The sequence below is a fragment of the Stenella coeruleoalba genome (genome assembly GCF_951394435.1).
Source record: "Stenella coeruleoalba genome assembly, chromosome: 18".
In the NCBI taxonomy this organism is placed as follows: Eukaryota; Metazoa; Chordata; class Mammalia; order Artiodactyla; family Delphinidae; genus Stenella; species Stenella coeruleoalba.
In genome coordinates this window covers 73,980,759-74,005,491 of record NC_137164.1, presented here as the reverse complement: position 1 = coordinate 74,005,491, position 24,733 = coordinate 73,980,759, and the positions used below count along the sequence as shown (strand labels likewise).

The 24,733-nt window shown below is 39.2% G+C and overlaps 1 protein-coding gene across 9 annotated transcripts in view; it reads right to left on the bottom strand.

Annotated features, from left to right (window-relative positions):
- The window catches only part of LOC307176742 (uncharacterized protein), a 101,255-nt gene that overhangs the window by 21,939 nt on the left and 54,583 nt on the right, over positions 1 to 24,733 (bottom strand). For 7 of the 9 annotated variants that reach the window (XM_079903141.1, XM_079903140.1, XM_079903146.1 and 4 more), the window contains 2 exons: positions 18,562 to 18,801; positions 9,873 to 9,992 (listed from right to left, as the gene is read on the bottom strand). The gene's annotated coding sequence lies outside the window, so the exon portion shown is untranslated. Of the gene's footprint in view, positions 1 to 2,233; positions 2,294 to 6,695; positions 6,880 to 9,591; positions 9,993 to 18,561; positions 18,802 to 24,733 lie in introns of those variants that run through there. The other 2 variants (XM_079903144.1, XM_079903145.1) reach the window with 2 other exon arrangements.

The window sequence follows — 24,733 nt, the reverse complement described above, 5'->3', positions numbered from 1 at the left end:
CCTACAAAAGTAATAGAGTAATCAAGTGCTAATGACAAGAATTGAATCTATGATGTCTGCCCCCGTGATATTCTATTCACCATATTTTTCTGTTTCCATCTAAATTTTGTGAGTTAATGGAGGATCTTCCTTATTTTAGGGAAGATAAGATGCCATCAATTAAAGTTACACGAGTCTGTCTTATACCACTAGGCATAACACGTGATGAGTATGAATGAATGATAAGACACATGTGATTATCTGAGATAATAATCTGATAGAAAACAAGTGTTAGAATGGATGAAAATCTAATATATTTAAGCTTAAGAGAAAATTCAAGCTTCAAACGTAAATCCCACAACTTTCTATGTGAGAGAAACGATTCGACTTGGATTAAATTTGATTTGTAAAAATACTGTGGATCAGTCTAGCCTCTTAATAATCACCCAAAGAATAGTTGATTGCCAGTTGCCAGTATGCAGTGTGACTTCATTTCAGTTAATGCTGGAATATAGTTGTCATTTCTATTTGTGTATAACAAGAATGAAATAAAATTTAAACACATAAATAAATCCTCTCCTATCAATTACACACTTCCAGATATAGAATAGCTCTTGTTGCTAAACCCTCACTTCCAACCAACAAATATTGAAAATTTGCCATTTTGACTCCTTAGTCAACTCCTTTTAAGTTTCTTTCTGATGACTAAGTTAATTTCACAGGGCTTTCTTAAAAAGATTAAGACATCGTTGCATTTGCTGGAGAATTTATGTTAAAAACAACTTCAAAGGTTCAGTTTCCTGAGGAGAACAAAATGAGAGAATAAGATTGATATGGAGTTTGAAAAGATGCTGGAATCAAATTCTTTCTAATAGCTCTTGGGATCTCTTTCCAGCATAAGGTGCATGCATCCTGGAGGTGAATGCAGTCCCAGAGGTATGCGTGGTCATATAATGATACGTTTTCCCTTTCATCATTTCTCAGCAGAGTGGACTCAACCTTAAACTGTAGTGCATCTTTTCTAGAGTTGAAACAATTATGGAAGAATATATAAATTCATAAGATATTGTCATAGTCCGTAGGACACTGTTCTGATTTAAAAGCACTTTAAGTGAATTGAATGCTTGTGAAAGTTGCTGATGTAGTAAACCCTCTGCCTTTTTCTTTATTTGCAAGTCTGTATAGAGAGCATCAGAGTCTCTCTTTGGACAATTTATTACTTCATCCATAAAAAGCCTAACTCGTTCAGCGCTGAGAAAATTATTCCTTGTTTGTGCCAACAAAATAATTTATATAATTCTTCTTACACAGAACTCAAAATGCTCTTAACTAATTCACTCATGATGTATCCATAGAAAATGTGGATTGTCTTATGGACAGAACTTGTTAGGTTCAGAGAGATGATTCAAGTGCAGGTGGCTATGTTTTAAGGATGTAACTGAGTGGGTGAACCCCTAGAGTGCGTTCTCCTCTCAAGACACCTTGGTACATGTTCCCTCTATTTTGTTGCCCCTTAGGAGTCTTTAAAGGATCCAGATTTTTTTTTTTTAATTATGTGCCTATGTGGAGAGCTTCCTTCAGTCATGCTATATCATACAAATTACTGAACTTAAAGCTTTCCTTTAGTAATCTGGAAAGGAATATACATTGGTTCACTGTATGTTCCTTATGGAATTTATATCCATAACATCCTAAAGATGCTCTAGCTCCAGTCCAGCACCCTGAGTGATCACCCAGAAATTCTGCTGGGATTAGACATTCTGCTCCTTGCACTGCACTGACTCTGAACTGGACTAGGCCCAGAAGTAAAGACAAATTTCCAAGATGCCATCTCACCGAGAAGATCTCATTGCACTCTAACTCTGGGAAATATTAACAGTGCTTTGTGATACCACTGGGAGTCAGAAAAGCTATAAAACTTAAAACTAGTCACCATTGGTTATCTTGTGCTTCCAAGAAAAGCAGAAATGCCACTGAGAGATTCTTGAGTGTCCTCTGAGGTCACCTGATATCCGTAGCCAGCCTATGGAAGCTCAGGCTTGAAACCCTCCTGGCGGAGTGCCAGCCTGGGACCACAGTTAGCATCCAGATAAAATAGGAAGTGCTCTGCTACTTCAGTCTGCTTTACAAACCAGAACAGTGGTTCAGTGTGCTCCAGGGAGGTCCAGGGGGTCCAAGATAATGTAAGATAGTACACTTGTCTCTTAGACACTTAAATGGCAATGTTAACAGAGAATATAAAAGAACAGCAAACCTTGGAAGAAGTTGTCAAAACACATGCATTCAAGCATCTCTGGCCATTCTTGCTAAGACCCTAGAACAGGAATAATTCAGATCAGATTGTAAGGCTGGCATTGGAATGACAGAGATTGGTAAAAAGAAACAGACCAGATATAAAATGAGGACAGGAGCAGAGGAGATTAGGATCTAGCAGCTAAAATAAAGGGCTTGAACACTCAACATATCTACCCACCCCTGATGGCCACTGTCCTTCCAGGATCTATGTTGAAGGCTATGTTTTCCAGCAGCTCCTTGGAGTTGAGGTGGGAGTGGCCAGTGATGGCTATAGATTAGGCAGACCACGGGTACTATCTTCCACCAATCCTGTACCCCTTTGGGTAATAAGCCAATCCTTCCCATGCAGAGCTCACCACACCAGGCTTAAATAGCTCTGACGCTTCTCCCAGTCTTGTGCTGGAGTTGACTAGGCATAACTGTGACCTGTCTACAATAGTCCTGTGTCCAATACTTATCAAACGGATCAGCATCTGACCCAAGCAGATTGATCAGAATCCTCCAAGGTCATCTGCTGGAACTGTCAGGAGTCACGTGATTTTGACTTGCCTGCACTTGTTAGCCAGGAGGATGGTGTAAGCAGGAACTTCCTGTTTCAATCTTGGCCACCACATGAAGGCAGCCTGCCAGAGCATGAGACTATTTCAACCTCGGGGTACAACAGAGCTCTAGGACTGCCTGGCTGCAGGCCAATAAGTTTCTTTTACCTTTGTGTAAGCTCATCTGTCTTGGGTTTATGTCACTTGAAACTAAAGGAGCCCTAACACAGAAATTAAGAACAACTGAGCACATGGCTCCACACCCTTGGTATTCACTTTCACCTCCTACATTTTGTGCACCTTTCCCTTCTCAAAATAGTTTCTTAGGTTTTAATGGTAGATTTCTACTTTCGTCCTATTGTCTGGCTCTGATGTGAACATTGACCCTGTCCTACATTTTACATTAAAATCTGTACATCAAGTGTCTTGAATTTTCTTAATGAAAGGAAATGGACTAACACTGTATGATGCCAGTTAATTAATCTATTAAATGGAGAAATCTATATGATCACTCTTATGATCACTCTTAGAACTGGTTACCCATACATACTGTGACTACATGGCATACACACGGCATTTATACTTGTGAGCTCCCTTTATACAAGAGTGTATAAGTGTGTCATTAATAACATTAGCAAGAAGAAAAACTAAGGGAGTACCCTAACATCATTTTATAAAAGCACAATGAATTGTAGAAATGATATATAAGCAGAAAATAACAACTTTTTGCAGCTTCAAACTAATGAAAACGTATTTTAAAATAAAGCAATATAGGGCTTCCCTGGTGGTGCAGTGGTTGAGAGCCCGCCTCTCAACCTGCCAGGGCACGCAGGTTTGTGCCCCGGTCTGGGAAGATCCTGCCGCGGAGCGGCTGGGCCCATGAGCCATGGCCGCTGGGCCTGCGCGTCCAGAGCCTGTGCTCCGCAACGGGAGAGGCCACAACAGTAAGAGGCCTGCGTACCGCAAAAAAATAAATAAATAAAAAATAAAATAAAGCAATATAATAAGTATGCAGGAATATCTTCAAACAGATGACTATAATAATCAAAATGTAAGACAATGAATATATAAGCTTATTTTTCATTTCAGGAATGGTTAAATGTTTTCTCATTTTAGAAACATTGTTAGAGATATGATATAGTGTAGGACAAGCCTTGTTAGAGATATGATATAGTGTAGGACAAAGCCACCCCATGTCAAAAACAACCTCTTGAAAGAACTAGGTGTCAGGAAACTGAATTAACCCAAGCCAGCTGATGAGGCTTGGCTGATGGGCTAGCTACACGGGAGCAATCTCCTCTGCCTTATTCTAGCATAGGTTTGCAACAGATCATTTGTCAACCACTATGCCCTTTGCCAATAATTATTCCCGGTCGCTATTCCTAGTCTTTATCCAGGGCCACCACTGGATAAAGTGATAAAGTATCCAGCAGAATTTATAGCTCATTAATTTGGGGTGATATTTATGGTGAATCTATGTGAGGCCTTCAGGGCTTTATTAAGACTCTGCCATGATTAGAAATCTTGGAATGAGGGAAAAGTTGCAAAACGGTAGTTTTTTGGATGTTTCCTTTTGTCTTTGCCAAACTCAAGTCTATAACCATAAATGGTCACTTTGCACAAGGCATTGCATCAAGACTTTTTTTTCTAGAAGGCACTAGCATTCTTACACGGGATTCACATTAATCATGGCTTTTAAACTGTTATATGACAAATAGAGAGCAGTATCTCATTTATAAAAGAACCAGCTAAGCACACACCCTAGACCTGACACCTGAGGCAGCTTAGTCCGCTAATTTGTCAAGAGTAATTAATGGTGGACAGCATGGCACGTCTTCCTGCCACCAATTCAGTTGTATCTGGAGGCAAGTGCGCTGCTGTTCATCTTTTAAGAAATTTGCCAGATTTTATAGGATGGAAAAGTTTGCTCTGTTCTTGCACAGTGAATCCAGGTATAAAAACGTCACTTCTTAATCATAACTTATATTTGTAGAGCTCTTTTGCTCCCTAAATCTGAAATCTCATCTTTTGGATTACAGGGCCCTTTGGATCCAGAATTTAATTGCAGGCTTTGAGTTATTATTAAAAGTCTCTCCATTTTTTGTTTTGTTTTGTTTTTTGTTTTTGCTTATATTAGATAAAATTGAAAATCTCTAGGAAGTGATAGAGCAGGGATTTAAATATATTTTAAAAGTGTATATAGATTATACTTATATTGGGTGGGCCAAAAAGTTCTTTGGGGTTTTTCTGTAACATCTTATGGAAAAATCCGAACGAACTTTTGGGCCAACCCCATACTTTAGGGAATTGTTCATATTTCTATGCTTCTGAAAGCTTTCATTAAAGCTTTCATTATAGAACTCACAGATCTTGAGACAGATCATACATATGTAATCGATCAAATTAGATTTGGCACAGAACTTCCTTTGGGAAATATACAAATATACATGGCATGTATTTGCCTACAAATGTGGTTAAGGTGCCAAGCAATATTTGAGGCATTTGACAGGGACCGTGCTTGTTAATAGAGGCTGTGTTGTATAGTAGGAAGAGTATGAAATTTGCAGCCAACTAGAACCAAATTCACACTACCCAGAAGTAATTTTATCACTGTCAGGTGGTGACGGTAATACTTACTGGTGAATATTAGTTTAACCCTTATGTGTGTCACTTTTAGTTCTCCAGAAAACAGACGCCATGATGGGATTAGGTGGGCAAAAGGTTTACTGAGGGAAATGTTTGTGTTAAATAAAGGGAGGATGAGGAACAGGCAAACAGCAGGGAGGATGTTCTTCAGATGATGAGGCGCATCTGACCACCAGGCAGGGAGAGGAGAACAGGCTGGGAAGGAAAACTGTCAGATCGGCTGGGTTTCACAGGTAGTGCTTTGGGACTCCAAAGAGGAGGAAGGCAATTCTAGTGGAGATGGAAAAAATAAAAGTTTGATAAACAAGTGTTTGCTGGGTCACCAGAGACACCGGGAGATCAGAGTAGACTCTGGTCGCTAAGCCCTGACAGAGTCTCCCACACCACACCCAGCCCATATTCTTTGCAGACGTCTCTATCGACCTCTCTCTCCTGATGGCTCTATTCTGGGAACACGCCCTCTGTCTAAATTCTTTTAGGCAGTTAAGGGAAAGGTAATGAGAAAAACTTCCTGAGTCTTCTTAAAAATAATAATTAAAAATAATCAGCCTAAATCAATCCCCATGCTGAAGAAACATATTTGAGAGTGGCAAAATCTGCTCCCCTACAACAGCATTTCTTTCCTTTTGCATTTCTTTCGGGAAACTTAATTTGAACTGTTTTGCAGTTCACCAATCATTTCCTCAGCTGTGTTGTGTCTACTGTTGAGACCTGTATAGTTCAGCTGTTCTTTATTTCTAATATTTTTATTTGACTACTTCTTATAGTGTCCATCTCTCTGCTGAAATTACCTTCTGATCTTGCATTCTATCTAATTTTTCTATTTATAGCTTTGAACATATTAATCGGAATTATTTCATACTCCCTGTCTGATCATTTCAGTACCTGTTTCAAAGCTGATTTTTTTTTTTTTTGCAGTACGCGGGCCTCTCACTGTTGTGGCCTCTCCCATTGCAGAGCACAGGCTCGGGACGCGCAGGCTCAGCGGCCATGGCCCCGGGATCCTCCCGGACTGGGGCCCGAACCCGCGTCCCCCGCATCGGCAGGCAGACCCTCAACCACTGCGCCACCAGGGAAGCCCTCAAAGCTGATTTTGGTTGTAAGGATCACTTGGACTCTTCAGGCTGTATTTCTGTCTACTTTTGGTGTGCTTTTTTTGTTATGTTCCTTCTGCCATGCCTTTGGTATCTGGTCAGGATTTGGGCTGGATTTGAAGTTTGTTGTTGCTGTGGTTACCTGCGTTGAAATGTGGTGTTGTTCTGGGCACCACAAACTGTCAATTTCTCAAGTGAATCTTTTCATCTCCCGGGTAGATGTTGTGTCTTCAGTTTATGCTTCTCCCTTGAGAGAGTTTCCCTTTTGCAGCTTGCCAGCTGTTTCCCTTTATTTTTCAGTTGAGGCTTGTTAGCATGGTTATGGGCTGGGGGCAGAGACATCATCATTGTACAGTGAGTCCGCTACATACGAATGAGTTCCCTTCCGAGAGAGCATTCGTAAGTCCAATTTGTTCATAAGTCCAACAAAGTTAGCCTAGGTACCCAGCTAACACAGTCGGCTATATAGCACTGTACTGTAATAGGTTTATAATACTTTTCACACTAATAATACATAAAAAACAAACACACACACAAAATAAAGGAAACACTTTTAACCTTACAGTACAGCACCTTGAAAAGTACAGTAGTACAGGACAACAGCTGGCATCCAGGGGCTGGCATTGAGTGGACAGGCAAGAAGAGTCACTGACTGGAGGAGGGAGAGGAGGGGGGAGATGGTAGAGCTGAAGGATCGTCAGCAACAGGAGACGGAGGGCGAGCTGCGATGTCGCTCACGCCTGATGCTGATGGCACACACGTTTGCATCTTTGAAAGTTCTCAACTTGAAGGCTCGTATGTAGGGGACTTGCTGTATTCCGATTAAGTTTCAGACTTAGGGAAGTCCTGGGAACCTGGATCTTGTGGGTGTGGGCTTCACGAGAGATCCTGCCCCTCCTGCACCCCTATCTCCTGCACCAGTTGCAGTGTCCTCAAGCTATGCTTTTGTTCCTGGCCCTCTGCACATGAGCCTTTCCTGCTTAGGGAAGATGGGAGGAAGGAGACTGTGCCCTCTCGGTGCTGAATGTGTTTGCTGCCACACTGCAGTGGATGCCTCCCCTGTAGACTCACTGCGTTTTTTCTCTAGTGGAGAAACAGGGCGTGGGTTTGGGTAAATTTTCACAGTGGGGTGAGAAGGGAAGCAGCAGATTCTTTCTAATTTTCCTTGAGAGCCTGGAGGATGTCCTAGAGCAAAGGCCTGAAGGAAGAAGTGTGAGAACCCCTCTGTGTCGGTGCCCCCAAGGCTTTATACTCTCACACTAGCCCACTTCAGCTTTTAGCAGCTTGTTAAATCTTTCTAGTTAAACTTCCTCCTGGATTATATTGTATCCAGACATGTCTGCCTCTAAGCAAATGCTCAGGCTCTATTTCTTGCTGTAGACTTCTGGGTCTTTCAGAATCAGGAGTGTTGTCTGCCCTGTGGTCTCAGTTCTCTGATGAGCTCAAGAAAATCATTAATCTTCAGTTTGTCCTGCTTTTTTCCTCTTGTGGAATGTGACTGACATCCACGTTCAGCTCTGTACACCTCTGAGGTATTTTTGTTATTGAATAAATGGTTGTGCTTATTTTTAAATGTTTTATTGTCATTTTGATTAAATAGCTGACCAGGTGTTGCCTCTCAGGCACCCATGGTCCTGTCTTGATCCAATGTCCAAATTTCCGGTGACAACTGTTTTGATTTTTGAATCCCCAAATTGAGTCTTAAATATAGAAAAATTATTATATAGCTTTCAGGTTATCTTTTAAGCCAAAAGTAGCCTGAGGTTTCCCAGAGGGGCCCTGGGTAATCACAAAGATTTGTTCATTCCTCTTATAAAAAGGGAGGTGCTGTAAATAATTAGGTTTATTTAATATGTTACTATTAAAATTGCATGGGGAGACGTTAAATTGGAAGAGATGCTGAAACTTGTAGAGGAAAAATGCTGTTTCTGTAAGTATTTCAGAAATTGTGTATTTTGTAGGGAGTTCCTCGGTATTTGTTAATACTCTCACTGTCCATAATAGGTTTCTGCTTATCGCACTTGATGTTTTCCCAATGATATTAGATATCAGTAACATGTTATCAGTCATATGTTTGGTTATCATTAAAATTCTTACTTGGCCACTCTCTTACTTATTTTGAATCTAGCATTTTCTAGACCAAATATTCTCAATTACTGTTGCATGGCTGACTTACGGAGTTTTATAAACATACCAGTGGCGGGTCCTACTCTAGACTTTCTGAATCTCTTCCCATGATGTTCTCATTATACTTTGTACATTAAGTCTCAAAACCTTTGTATCAAGATTTTTTCTCAATAAAATGTATGTTTGTGTGTTTTTAAAATCAGATGTTTAAGACACAATCATTTAATGAAAACAGTGGTAATAATTATGTATTTTAGACATTGTATGCAGTTAGACATTTATAGACATTTTATCTAATTTTTGGTATGGCTTTATTGCTTTTGTCTGTCATATGGTTAGAAAATTCTTTCTTTTTTGATACCCAAATCTGACTCCTTTAAATCCCCACTACTAGTTCACACTTTCTACCATGCTACAGGCCTTTTATGTATTCAAAAGTAGTGTTTATTTTTCCTGTATTATTTTTCTACTCTTTTCACCTTATTAAATGAGATAATGAATGAGAAACTCTTTTTCCAGCGCTTGGCACTTGCCCAGCAGTAGCTGTAAGAGTGTGCGTCATCCAAAACTGCTGAGGGAAATTTGAATGTGCATTTTTTCACTTTCTCGTTGAATTGCATTTCCCTTTTATGTTTAGAAGTCATTGTCAACTTTTCCGTTCCCCCAGCCACATACTACCCCATCAGCATTTGTTTTAAGTAATTCTTGCAAATAGCTCTTTCATACACACCCACGACACACACAAACACAAACCCACAGATAGACACACGCACCTCATTTTTCTAATAGATATAGTTGCTGTTGTAACTATAGTAATAAACTTACTTAAATATTATTGTACAAATAATACAATTTTATCATTATATGCCTTTTCAACTAACGTGCATTAAAATACAACATGCATCACTGACTTCTGCAAACACTTCTGTTAAGTTTGAAATGCTTTAATAAAAATGGGTCAGAAGGGAATTCACTTTCCACAGACAAAGGAGCTTGTCCTCAGTCCTGGAAGAGAGTGTTGAATGCGTTATCAAAGGGGCGTTTGCGGGGGTTTGGACCAGCAGCAACGGGGCCAGTGGAGAGTGAAGTTCCAGGCTGCCAGTGTTTTCCTCCTGGGCACTCTCAGAGCAGCCAGTTCCCATCTTTATGCTAGTATTTACCACATGATATTGCATGTGCTTTTATTACTTACGGATTGTGAGTTCCCCACGGTAGGGACCAGTTCCTGTTTGCTTCTGGCTCCTCAGTGCTTAGAACACGTTAGCTAGTCCTGCATTTCCATTTGGAGCTAGTTCAGAACATAGAAGAATTGCTGTAAACATAATATTGATAATGTAAACCATACCAAAAATTAGATGAGATCTTCCCACTGTGGCATAGTGGGAAACATACTCCTTATAATAGTACGCACACGCACACGCACATGCACACAATGTTAAACCCTGTATGAAATCCCTCAACCACTCTCCAGAGCGTTCAAGGACAGAGACAAAAGGACCTTCCTGCAAACATGCCTGTTTGGTTCGGGCTCCCTGCATCCACAAGGTGCCTGGCCGTGGCCATCCTGCCTCTTCTGGCCTGCATCCCACTCCTGGCCTTTGGGCTCCATGCCAGCCCCTGTGTTACTCACACTCAACACTGAACCCTGTCTGCTTGTGTATACACTGCCTCTCTGCCCTGTCCCCTGTCCCCATTCTTCATTCCTCCAGGCTCCCTCCCATCATTCTTCTGTATCCTGACAGTTGACTGAAAGAAAAGGCACAACCTAAGGCTGTGAGTTGAGTTTATTCAGTGTTGTACTGAGGACTGTAGCCCAGGAGACAGCCTCTCAAAGAGCTCTGAGGAACTGTCCAAAGAAGCAGGGGAGGAGCCTGGATATGTATGACGTTTTTGGTTGGAAAACAAACCGGAACATCAAAAGATTACTACTAATCCCAAAGAACAGACATCTCAAGATAGTGATTTTAGTGCTTTCCTATGTACAAGAAGATGCAAGAATCTGCAGTCACTGAAATTTTAACTTAGATATGTATATTAACTACCTAGGGGCCGGTAACCAAAGCCCAGAATGCCTTCTGTTTTCCTCCACAAATTCCTCCCAGATGCACTGTTTGTAGGCAAGTGGCTAATGGCTTGATCTTAGCAGAACTGAAATGGCGGGCGACATTTTTTCCTTTTTTTCAAGAGTGAGCATCCCTCTTCCCTAGGACTCCCCTCCCTCTCGGCCTTGTGCTGTCTTTGTCCTGCCATTCCACGTGGCACTTTGTCCTTTAAATCTTGATTTACTTATCTTTCTCACTAGATAACAATTACCTTTGAAAGCAGAGGCTGTGTTTTATTTGACTCTGTGTCACCAGCACTTATTTTAGCTCCTAGCAGCAATATTTGTAGAATTAATGAATTATTTATGAGTGAATAAAGGCAAGTAATAAATAAATTTGACTTAGAAATCTCTCGCTTCAGTGTCTGGGAAGATAGTAGTAAGATGAAGATGGAGTGAAGCGTAGAAACAGAATTTGAGAAGAAACAGTGAGTTCATTTCAGACTCTGCATTGAACGTGAGTAAAGCGGGGAACACCTAGGCAGATAGTAACATTTAACAAATATTTATCCAGAACTTATTAACCGCCAGGCACAGTTCTATGCATTAAAACAGGAGTCACCTTACCCAGAGGGTTACGCCCTCAAGCCTTTTTTCAGGCAACCAGCTGGTCAACAACTAAAAGACTGAGGGGGTCTGGAGACTGGATAGCTTGCAGGATAACTCCACGGAGCAAGTCATACTCCAGAGCTTCCCTGGGGTATAACTGAGGTCAGTCTGCAGGTGCGGATGTATTTGCAGGTGAGGATGTATTCCTGCTGAGTTCTTCTTAACAAAGGAAGTGATCTTCCTCTAGTTCCTCTCTATAACCCTGAGCACAACTGGAACTGCTATTCTTTTTTCTTTAATTTATGTAATTTTTTGCATCCAAATTTTATACACACAACTATTTTACGAAGCCACTGTAAAAAGTTTGCAAAAGAAAGCAAAATGCCTTTAGGAGCTTGTATTCTAAAGACACACACACACACACACACACACACACCTTAAAATACATATATCATAAAACTCCAAAAACACATTTGTTCAGAATGAGTTGAGCACACGTTCTGTTCCGTGTTGAACGACAAGGAGAGCTTGGGTATATTTCTGTATATCTCAGTGTTGTTCTTCGGAAATGTAGTTTAGGATTATGACAGCACTTCATCACATGAAATATGCTTCATTTTCACATTTCTTATTATCTGCTGATAAATTCGAATGTGATTGTTAGAGAACACTGCTGCTTGCTGTGTACTAGCCAAACACAAGCAATGGCACGTTGCCTATTGGAAAACAAGAAGTGAATTAGGAGACTCATTGTTGCCTCTGATTGACCTGACCTCACTTTTTTGTTTCACCAACGGGATTTTCCATTAACCACAACACTGAATTGCCTACTCAAACTTCTGTATCAAATTTTTTTCTTTATGTATCTCATGTACTACTATTCTTCTTTCTGGAAGAACCTTCCCTTTGCCTACCATGGAATAGATTTAAGAACTATCTCAAGAGACAATATTTGTGATATTCTTTTAAATACTCATTCATTTGAGAAAGAAGTAATATCTCTGTAGATATCTTTATCATCTACTCATTTGTTAAGTTTATGAGCCTGTCGTCTGAAAAAGAAATGCACAAGCTAAAAGTTGACAATTATGTTTCATTCAGTGGACTTTACTGAGGATTTAAGCCTGGGATGCAGCCTCTCAGATAGTTCTGAGGACTGTTCTGAAAAGGTGAGGGAGGCTGTAAAAAACCCCATGTAGTTGACCATCAAAAGGTTACTGCTGGGGCTTCCCTGGTGGCGCAGTGGTTGAGAATCTGCCTGCTAATGCAGGGGACATGGGTTCGAGCCCTGGTCTGGGAAGATCCCACCTGCCGCGGAGCAACTAGGCCCATGAGCCACAACTACTGAGCCTGCGCGTCTGGAGCCTGTACTCCGCAACAAGAGAGGCCGCGATAGTGAGAGGCCCGCGGACCGCGATGAAGAGTGGCCTCCGCTTGCCACAACTAGAGAAAGCCCTCGCACAGAAACAAAGACCCAACACAGCAAAAATAAATAAACTAATAAACTCCTACCCCCAATATCTTAAAAAAAAAAAAAAAAAAGGTTACTGCTAACCACACAAACAGACATCTCAAGTTAAAGATTTTAGTACTTTTCTAAGTATGGGAAGATCCAAGAGTCTGGGCCTATTGAAATCATTCCTTTGATATGCATTTTAACTATCTAGGGCCATATCCTGCTTTGCTCTATCCTGAGATTCCCTGTGGGTGGGGGGCTGGGGGGCAGAGGAGGCCTGCAGTGGCTGATGGCTTCATGCGCACAACATCCTTTGTTTACTGAAATGTTAGGCGGCATTCTTTGTCCACAAGTCAATTAAGTGGAAAGGAATGTGTTATATAATATTCCTTAACATTTAAGATTTTAGTAAAACATTAAATAACATTTTTGCGTCTTGAAGGTTATATATTATTTAAATAATAAACCTCTTTTTAAAAAATAATAAAACCTTTAATGTGGCTTGGAAATCGTGAAAAATTTGCTAGTCTTGATTCGTATAAATATTTATAAATGAACATAGTCTAAAATATATCTGCAGGCTTGATGGTCACATATTTTTTAGAGAATTATGGAGACGCTCTATTGAAGTCATTTAAAAATGTAGGGACTTCCCTGGCGGTCCAGTGGTTAGGACTCGGCCCTGTCACTGCCATGGCCCGGGTTCAATCCCTGGTCAGGGAACTAAGATTCCACAAGCCATGCAGTACGGCCAAAGAAAAAGATAGTAATAAACTAATAAATAGATATTCTTTCCTTCTGTCCCTCCCTTCTTTCTCTCTTTTTCTGCTGTATTGAGTTCACTGAATAGACATTAATAGAATGCATGTACTACTAGAGGGATCAATGATGAAAAATTCTTTTTCTTTTAAAGCAAAGACTTATATGGTTTATTTTAACGCTGCATTTATTTAGCACATTTACAAAAATAAGTTCACATGGAAACATTATCACGAGTTTACAGGAAGAGAAAAAAGATTTTTTTTTTCCTCTCTCTAAATGTCTTGGTAGTTAGATTATCTTTTTCATTTTCTCTAGTTCCACTTCTGAAAAGTATTAAATAATGGTGATTTGTAGTAACTATAATAAGACTCTTACATATAAATTATCAGTTTTCACTCATAAATGTATTAATGACAGCTAATTTTGTTTTGCTTTTAAGCATAATTTCTATTATGAAATAAAATTTAAATAAAATTTTGACATGAGACAAAATAGAAAAAAAAGACTCATAATTTGCTCACCATTATACATTGTTAATATGTACTTAACTACAGGAACAAATATGCTCATTTTTGTTGATTTGGTCTTATGTAAACATTTTGCCTATTCTTATATTATGATTATATCTTCTTAACCAAACTTCTTATCTATCATTTTAAATAACATCCTACTTAAGATAATTTCCTTTACTATTTTATATTATTGAACAATCATTTTCTCCTGATTTTTATTATGTTAAAATGTTATAAAATATTTTTGCATTTGTAATATTGATATTTAATAATGCTTCTTTTGAATTACAGGATATGGGGTTACTAAACAGCATGAAAATTATGTCTCTTAATGTGTATAGTCTTAGCATTTTAAATTATTAGTATGCTTTTATAATATTTTTTAGCAAAGTTTGAGACAGCCAGAGTCACTACTGTTCTGTGGACATTAGGCATTTAGCATTCATAAATGACTTATCAATATTATACAGTTGGGCTCATCACAGAACTGAGCTCACAGTGAGAGGCAAATAGAGAGGGTCTGAGGTGAGATCAGCTGACCTGGAGCAAAGACTGTTGGAGCCATAAACCGACAAGAACACTTTAAATGGCAACTGTGACCATATGGTGGAGGTGAAGAACGGACTAGCGTGAATGAGAGAGCCATCCAGGGGCCTCACTCTTGGGGCTCCCCTACACTTTCCTGGGTCTTATGTCTAAAAATCCCACCGGATAGATGTAGCATGTCACATACAGGGCAGATATCAATCCAAGTACACCAATATTCATTTTAAATGTGAACCGTCTAAATATACCAATTAAAAGGCAGAGGTGGTTAGACAAACATGACCCAACATTGCCTATAAGAAACCCACTTAAAATTTAAAGACAAAAATTAGTTAAAGGTAAAGAAATGGAGAAAGACATCATGATAACAGTAATCAAAAGAAGACTGGAGTAGCTATATTAATTGCAGACGACCATACTTCAGGACAAAGAACATGGTCAGGGATAAAGAAGGGTATTATATAATGATAAAGGAGTTTATTCTCAAAAAACCCCATAACGATGCTTAATGGGTATGCACCTAATAAAAGGTCAAAATGTGAAACTTTTGCAATCTCTGAAAATATTTTGAGACCTAAGAACATTGTTTATTTAGCTTCTTTTCTAACAAATGTGATTGGGAACTCCCTGGTGGTCCAGTGGTTAGGACTCTGAGCCTTCACTGCCAAGGGCTTGGGTTCAATCCCTGGTTGGGGAACTAAGATTCCACAAGCTGTGCGGTGCGGCCAAATAAATAAATAAAAAATAATAAAAAATGTGATCATTTCATATGACAACTTTTCCTTTGAATTCCTTGATTCTGTTTTTCACAAATCAACACCATATGGCTACTTAAAGGACAGAAATGGCCACAAAATCCCAAGGTTTTATTATTTTGAGTGGGTATAACTTTAGAAAGATTTTCACTTCAGTCTCTGAAATGTCATAATTCTAAATTATATTTTAACTAAGAATATATATTAGTTATAAAATTAGAAATTTGTAGCATAAGATTAAAATAATTGTAAATATGTAAGACACCAAAGGAAGTTTGTAATCTTCTGTTGCTATAGAAGCTTTTGTTTCAATTGAGGAATCTTCTAAAGAATTACAACCTATGCCAGAAAATCTTGATTTTGGAGTAAGCAGTAACAGTCTGTGTAGAACGTGTCGGTTTTGTTTTTATGAAAATGTAAATGTGCCTTAACCTCATTTTTCCATTGTGGCATAAACCACAGCAAAATTTTGCCTTAGTAAACCACTAAAAGGTATGCAAAGCTTAAAGGAAAATCATCAGAATTGTTTTCAAATGATAAGAAAGAAAATGTTAAGCTAGGAACAAAATTCAAATAAGATGTTTCTGAAAACTTCTTAAAGATCATCTTCAGAATAACCTTAAAAAGTGAATTTTGAATAACAGGGGAACTTTTGAGAAGGCCCGTGTTGTCGATACATCGCAATTTTCTTGAGAGGAGCACAGGATAAGCCAACTGAGTTGGGATCTGCACTTCAGCTGCATCAAAGGTTGTATCCTAATTGCTCAAAAGAAACCAAATGATTAACCAACCTGGATTTTAAAATTACAGTTAAATCCAAGTACTGGCTTCAATAATTGCACTGTTATGTTGGTTTTTGTTACTACATTTCTAGCCATGTCTCTGAATATGTTAGTTTTACACCATTTTTAATAAAATATTTTAATTTAATGGTCTATTCTAATACCCAGATATAAGCCATTCCAAGAAATGTCCTTTTCTATTGCATTATGATTGAGAACATTTCGAAAACTGGGAAGCGTTGCAAATATGGGGAGACTCATGAGGAAATGATTAGTATCTGCATTCCATGATATTTTACATGCAAGTAAAAATTGGCTATTACGGCTTATTTTATTAGAATTTTAAAACTTATCTTTGAGTTTTAGAAACATTACTATAAATGTATATGATTCAACTTTGGATGACCTCCTAAGGAAAATACAGACTCTTCCCCTCCCCGCAACCCCTGCCCAGTTTCCGAGCCATATAAATTCCTTCTGGTCCTTGTGTACAGGGAAAGCGTGAGGGAGCTGTGAGTCACGCCCACAGCAGAGTGCTTGGCAATGTTACTTAGAAATTTGCCAGGTATGATAATGGTTAAAAGGTATTTGGGGCTTAAACTTTTTTTTTTTTTTTTTGCGGTACGCGGGCCTCTCACCGCTGCGGCCTCTCCCGTTGCGTAGCACAGGCTCCGGACCCGCAGGCTCAGCGGCCATGGCTCACGGGCCCAGCTGCTCCGCGGCATGTGGGATCTTCCCGAACCGGGACACAAACCCGTGTCCCCTGCATTGGCAGGCGGACTCTCAACCAGTGCGCCACCAGGGAAGCCCGGGGCTTAAACTTTTTAGCAAAATCTTCCATCATAATTCTTATTTTGTCATATTGAAGATTGAATTTGTGGTTGTATGTTTCCATTTCAAAAAAGTAAGTACAAAAGATGAAATGAAGCTCTGAAAATGGGCTTCTCATTTAGTGGACTTGAGGTACTACTAAAATCAATATGCTTTTCATGTCTCAGCTGCTCCAAATCTTCCTTGTTCTTTAGAAAATGGAAACATGAAAACATGATGTACAAAACTTCCACTGTAATTACTACAGATAATAGAAAAGGCTCCTTTGACCTGTGAGGTTTTTTTGTTTTTGTTTTTGTTTTTGTGAGTGGACTGCTAAAAAAAAGCTTGCCTTCAAACCCAATTCAGGAAAGACCCATAAAGAGCTACCTCTTTGAATACAATAGGATCACCTCCATTATCCTCCTAATTATCCCCTGTGAATATGGGAGGTTCAGTCCCCTTGTCTGTAGGATCTAGTTTTTCAAGAAGATTCTCTATTTGGTGTTTGAAAAATAGGTAAAAGCAGCTTATTTCTGTTATTACTCTTGTTTTATTGGTAGTTTTTGATACAGCAAGTCACTGTAGCTCATTTTTAACACACACTCACATAGCTTGTCATTGTTAACACTGTGTGAGGGTAGGACAAAACATGATTTTGCATGGCAACATCACCTTATTCACAATGGCTGAGTTATTAACTCCATTATTTTTCTCCCTCCAAACAATGACACTATGGTGAAGCAAAAGATGTATCCAGTCTCCAATGTGGTAAAAAGTACCAAAAAAACTTAAATGGCTCATTCCTAAGGGCAAAGTTCAATCTATTATGACCTCACTTGTTCCTTGGGCACATTTTGCTTTAAGTTAGAAACAAGACACTGGGTCTCAGAGCAAAGAACCATTCAAGGGAACAATTCAAATAGATGAGGTTAAAGTAGTCTTCTATTTACTCTAAACCACATTATTAAAGAACAATAAACCTAGCGAAAAGAGGGCTTTGTGCCTGTATGTACAAACACACAGAATTCATAGACATGGAAACACGCTTGACTGCTTCCTAGGTACCAGGCACTATTTTCCAAGTACCATCTCCTCACAAAAGGTTTATGAAGTAAATGTTGTCACTGTCGCCCATGATAAACAACAGGGAAACAGGCACAGAACGGTGAGTTGTCAAGGGCTGGAACTCTGTCTACCCCAGAGCTCAAACTCCTAACCACCATGCTATGCTGCCTTCCCATGTCAACAGCGATTAGAATTTAAGACATTATGACAGAGCAAAGTAACCCTTCTTAAGTTTTGTGTTTTTTGTTTTTTTTTTGTGGTACGTGGCCTCTCACTGCTGTGGCCTCTCCCGTTGCAGAGCACAGGCTCCGGACGTGCAGGCTCAGCGGCCATGGCTCATGGGCCTAGCTAGCCGCTCCGCGGCATGTGAGACCTTCCCGGACCAGGGCATGAACCCGTGTCCCCTGCATCGGCAGGCGGACTCTCAACCACTGCGCCACCAGGGAAGCCCCTAAGTTTTGGTATCTTAAAATGAAAAATGCCAAATATTCTCACCAGGGGGAGGTGGGTAAGGGCAAGTGGAATAAAAGACAGACTTACTTTTTCTAAAACAGAATGTGGCTGGACAGTTATTTGTTACTTAAAATCCTGTTGAACTTGTCCTGAACACACAAAATTGCCTGCAAGCCGAAGAACCATCTGTCTTCTTCCTTTTTAATGACTTTGCCAGCATGAGGTTTTCCAACGTTTGTGCAGAATTCCTGAGAGTCTTACAGACACATGCTAAGAAATCCCATGGGTTACATTTGGAACACCAGCTAATATTTCATGTTCTGATTACTGTGGAGAAAGCAAAAGGGTTTTTCATTGTGTTAGAAGAAAGGAAGATAAATATTTTTTAAAAAAACACCATAAGCTTTTGGAATCTCATGTAAAATCAAGTCTACTTGACCTACATGCTCGAAAATTGGGTGCAAACATGAAGTCTTGCAATCTTTGGTTTCAACTATGAGAAAAACATTATGACAAATGACTTGGTATTTTCATACAGTTTTCCTGGGGTAACCATAGCACTGTCAGGTAAGCTGGTTTCTGTGATTCAGTCTATCTTTGACCTATTTCTTATGGCATTATCAAACAAACACTTATTCTCAGAAATGTGCATTAGAGATATGACAGGACTTTATTATATTTATTATAAGGGAAGGGTTCGTGGCTATTTGTTTGTTTGTTTTTTGTGGTACGCGGGCCTCTCACTGTCGCGACCTCTCCCGTTGCGGAGCACACACTCTGGACGCACAGGCTCAGCGGCATGGCTCATGGGCCCAGCTGCTCCGCGGCACGTGGGATCTTCCCGGACCGGGGCACGAACCCGTGACCCTGCATCGGCAGGCGGACTCTCAACCATTGCGCCACCAGGGAAGCCCGGTTCGTGGCTATTTGGATTGAACCTAATTATAAATACTCATAGAAATTTACACACAGGTCCATAAAAATAATGATAATTGCAGTCAAGTTTTACTCTATTGTGTTTATATTTTTGTGTTTGTGAGTCTATCAAGCATTAGGAAGCAAACGCATGTAAGAAGAGGCTGGCTTAAGATAAGAAAATAGAATCCCATCACAGGTGGAATCCAATCTGGGACTTGTTACCTGTGGTGGAGGCGATCAGGAGTATGCTCAGACCCCCAGCTAGTGCCCCCTGCCCTCTGGTTGGTCCTGACAGAGGTCACAGAAGCAAGCCCAATCTTTCCACTGCGTATGTATGCATACACATGTTTTGGGGTAGATAAACACACTTATAATGTAAACCCAGATATTTATATATAAATGGGTGAGCAATCATTTATACCAAACCCTCTAAGATATAAGCAATGCAGATGGCTGTGTGTGAATACATTTTGTTTACAATGGAGGACAGTGTGTTATCTAATAGTGTCTGCATGCCATTTAATATTTTAGGATGTAAAGATGGTGTCAGCATCAGAAAAAATGAATTGAAAGAAATTCAGTCTGCATGGGATCATACAAAAACTGTAGTATATCAGACCTAGGGACACATACAGACTGAAAGTGAGGTGATGGAAAAAGATATTCCATGCAAATGGAAATCAAAAGAAAGCTGGAGTAGCAATTCTCTTATCAGACAAAATAGACTTTAAAATAAAACTATTACAAGAGACAAAGAAGGACACTACATAATGATCAAGGGATCAATCCAAAAAGAGGTATAACAATTGTAAACATTTATGCACCCAATATAGGAGCACCTCAATTGATAAGGCAAATGCTAGCAGCCATAAAAGGGGAAATCAACAGTAACACAATCGTAATAGGGGACTTTAACACCACACTTTCACCAAAGGACAGACCATCCAAAATAAAAATAAATAAGGAAACACAAACTTTAAATGATACACTAAACAAGATGGATTTAATTGATATTTATAGGACTTTCCATCCAAAAATAACAGAATACACTTTCTTCTCAAGTGCTCATGGAATATTCTCCAGAATAGATCATATCTTGGGTCACAAATCAAGCCTTGGTAAATTTAAGAAAATTGAAATCGTATCAGTATCTTTTCTGACCACAACGCTATGAGACTAGATATCAATTACAGGAAAATATCTGTAAAAAATACAAACACATGGAGGCTAAACAATACACTACTAAATAACGAAGAGATCACTGAAAAAATCAAAGCGGAAATCAAAAAATACCTAGAACCAAATGACAATGAAAACACAATGACCCAAAACCTATGGGATGCAGCAAAAGCAGTTCTAAGAGGGAAGTTTACAGCAATACAATCCTACCTCAAGAAACAAGAAGCATCTCAAATAAACAACCTAACCTTACACCTAAAGCAATTAGAGAAAGAAGAACAAAAATCCCCCGAAGTTAGCAGAAGGAAATAAATCATAAAGATCAGATTAGAAATAAATGAAAAAGAAATGAAGGAAACAATAGCAAAGATCAATAAAACTAAAAACTGGTTCTTTGATAAGATAAACAAAATCGATAAACCATTAACCAGACTCATCAAGAAAAAAAGGGAGAAGACTCCAATCAACAGAATTAGAAATAAAAAAGGAGAAGTAACAACTGACACTGCAGAAATACAAAGGATCATGAGAGATTACTACAAGCAACTCTATGCCAATAAAATGGACAACCTGGAAGAAATGGACAAATTCTCAGAAAAGCAGTCTTCTGACACTGAACCAGGAAGAAATAGAAAATATAAACAGACCAATCACAAGCACTGAAATTGAGACTGTGATTAAAAATCTTCCAACAAACAAAAGCCCAGGACCAGATGGCTTCACAAGCAAATTCTATCAAACATTCACAGAAGAGCTAACATCTATCCTTCTCAAACTCTTCCAAAATATAGCAGAGGAAGGAACACTCCCAAACTCATTCTACAAGGCAACCATCACCCTGATACCAAAACCAGACAAAGATGTCAAGATGTCATAAAGAAAGAAAACTACAGGCCAATATCACTGATGAACGTAGATGCAAAAATCCTCAACAAAATATTAACAAACAGAATCCAACAGCACATTAAAAGGTTCATACACCATGATCAAATGGGGTTTAACCCAGGAACGCAAGGACTCTTCAGTACATGCAAATCAATCAACGTCATATACCATATTAACAAATTGAAGGATAAAAAACAAATGATCATCTCAATAGATGCAGAAAAAGCTTTCGACAAAATTCAACACCCATTTATGATTAAAAACCCTCCAGAAAGGAGGCATGGAGGGAACTTACCTTAACAGAATAAAGGCCATATATGATAAACCCACAGCCAACATCATTCTCAATGGTGAAAAACTGAAACCATTTCCTCTAAGATCAGGAACAAGACAAGGTTGTCCACTCTCACCACTATTATTAAACATAGTCTTGGAAGTTTTAGCTACAGCAATCAGAGAAGAAAATGAAATAAAAGGAATCCAAATTGGAAAAGAAGAAGTAAAGCTGTCACTGTCTGCAGATGACATGATACTATACACAAAAAGTCCTAATGATGCTACCAGAAAACTACTAGAGCTAATCAATGAATTTGGTACAGTAGCAGGATACAAAATTAATGCACAAAAATCTCTTGCATTCCTATACACTAATGATGAAAAATCTGAAAGAGAAATTAAGGAAACACTCCCATTTACCATTGCAGCAAAAAGAATAAAATACCTAGGAATAAACCTACCTAAGGAGACAAAAGACCTGTCCGCAGAAAACTATAAGACACTGATGAAAGAAATTAAAGATGATACAAACAGATGGAGAGATATACCATGTTCTTGGATTGGAAAAATCAACACTGTGAAAATGACTATACTATGCAAAGCTATCTACAGATTCAGTGCAATCCCTATCAAACTACCAATGGCATTTTTCACAGAAGTAGAACAAAAAATTTCACAATTTGTATGGAAACACAAAAGATCCCGAATAGCCAAAGCAATCTTGAGAAGGAAGAACAGAGCTGGAGGAGTCAGGCTCCCAGACTTCCGACTATACTACAAAGCTACAGTAATCAAGACAGTATGGTACTAGCACAAAAACAGAAATATAGATCAATGGAACAGGATAGAAAGCCCAGGGATAAACCCATGCACCTATGGTCACCTTATTTTTGATAAAGGAGGCAAGAATATACAGTGGAGAAAAGACAGCCTCTTCAATAAGTGGTGCTGGGAAAACTGACAGCTACATGTAACAGAATGAAATTAGAACACTCCCTAACACCACACACAAAAATAAACTCAAAATGGATGAAAGGCCTAAATGTAAGGCCAGACACTATAAAACTCTTAGAGGAAAACACAGGCAGAACACTCTATGACATAAATCACAGCAAGACCCTTTTTGACCTACCTCCTAGAGAAATGGAAATAAGAACAAAAATAAACAAATGGGACCTAATGAAACTTCGAAGCTTTTGCACAGCAAAGGAAAGCATAAACAAGATGAAAAGACAACCCTCAGAATGGGAGAAAATATTTGCAAATGAAGCAACTGACAAAGGATTAACCTCCAAAATTTACAAGCAGCTCATGCAGCTCAATATCAAAAAAACAAACAACCCAATCCAAAAATGGGCAGAAGACCTAAATAGACATATCTCCAAAGAAGATACACAGATTGCCAACAAACACATGAAAGAATGCTCAACATCACTAATCATTAGAGAAATGCAAATCAAAACTGCAATGAGGTATCACCTCACAGTGGTCAGAATGGCCATCATCAAAAAATCTACAAACAAGAAATGCTGGAGAGGGTGTGGAGAAAAGGGAACCCTCTTGCACTGTTGGTGGGAATGTAAATTGATACAGCCACTATGGAGAACACTATGGAGGTTCCTTAAAAAAGTAAAAATACAACTACCATACGACCCAGCAACCCCACTACTGGGCATATACTCTGAGAAAACCATAATTCAAAAAGAGTCATGTACCACAATGTTCATTGCAGCTCTATTTACAATAGCCAGGACATGGAAGCAACCTGAGTGTCCATCGACAGGTAAATGGATAAAGAAGATGTGGCACATATGTACAATGGATTATTACTCAGCCATAAAAAGAAATGAAATTGAGTTATTTGTAGTGAGGTGGACGGACCTAGAGTCTGTCCTACAGAGTGAAGGAAGTCAGAAAGAGAAAAACAAATACCGTATGCGAACACACAGATACACACACACACACACACACACATATATATACATATTCCATATATATATGGAATCTAAAAGAAAAAAATGGTCCTGAAGAACCCAGGGGCAGGATAGGAATAAAGACGCAGATGTAGAAAATGGACTTTAGGACACGGGGAGGGGGAAGGGTAAGCTGGGATGAAGTGAGAGAGTGGCATGGATATACACTCCCAAATGTAAAACAGATAGCTAGTGGGAAGCAGCCGCATAGCACAGAGAGATCAACTCGGTGCTTCGTGTCCACCTAGAGGGGTGGGATAGGGAGGATGGGAGGGAGACGCAAGAGGGAGGAGATATGGGGATATATGTATGCGTATAGCTGATTCACTTTGTTATAAAGCAGAAAGTAACACAAGATTGTAAAGCAATTATACTCCAATAAAGATGTTAAAAAACACACACACACAGAAACTGTATTACAGAGTTATCAGTCATGATGGTGCTTTTCCTGGTTTGATAAGACCTAGCCGTGAAAGAAGGTGATGGCCAGCGTTGTCCCAGATGTTGTCCTCTCCTACCTGGAGAGGTAAGGGTTAAGGGTACGGGCACCGGAGCTGGACTCCGGGGTTCCAATCCAGGCTCTGCTTCTCTTAGGGCAGCTACTAATGTCTTTGTGCTTTAATTCCTTCTTGTGGAAATGGGTTAGTAATAGTTACACACAGGCTTCCGGTTTTCTTCTCGTCACATAAAGATTTTAGCACTTCACTCGTTACTCTTTCCTGTTTTCATTTTGTTGTTTTCAGTGTCCATGTAGATTATCCCTGTAACATTCCAGTCTCTTATTTTCTTGTCCTCCTCATTTCAATTACGCACTTGCATGTTTGGAAATATAAATAAATATTATGCTCTGTTTGTAAAAATAGAATGGGCCATGTCATTAGAAGTGAATAGAAAGACGTATTCAACAAGATACTTTTAGACATAAGAATGAGACAGTAATAAAAAAAGGAAAGAATTGTGCAGGTTTTATTCTTTTGCAACCACAAGAGAAGAAAAATTGAGGTGCAGTTTGGGAAGATTCAGACAGA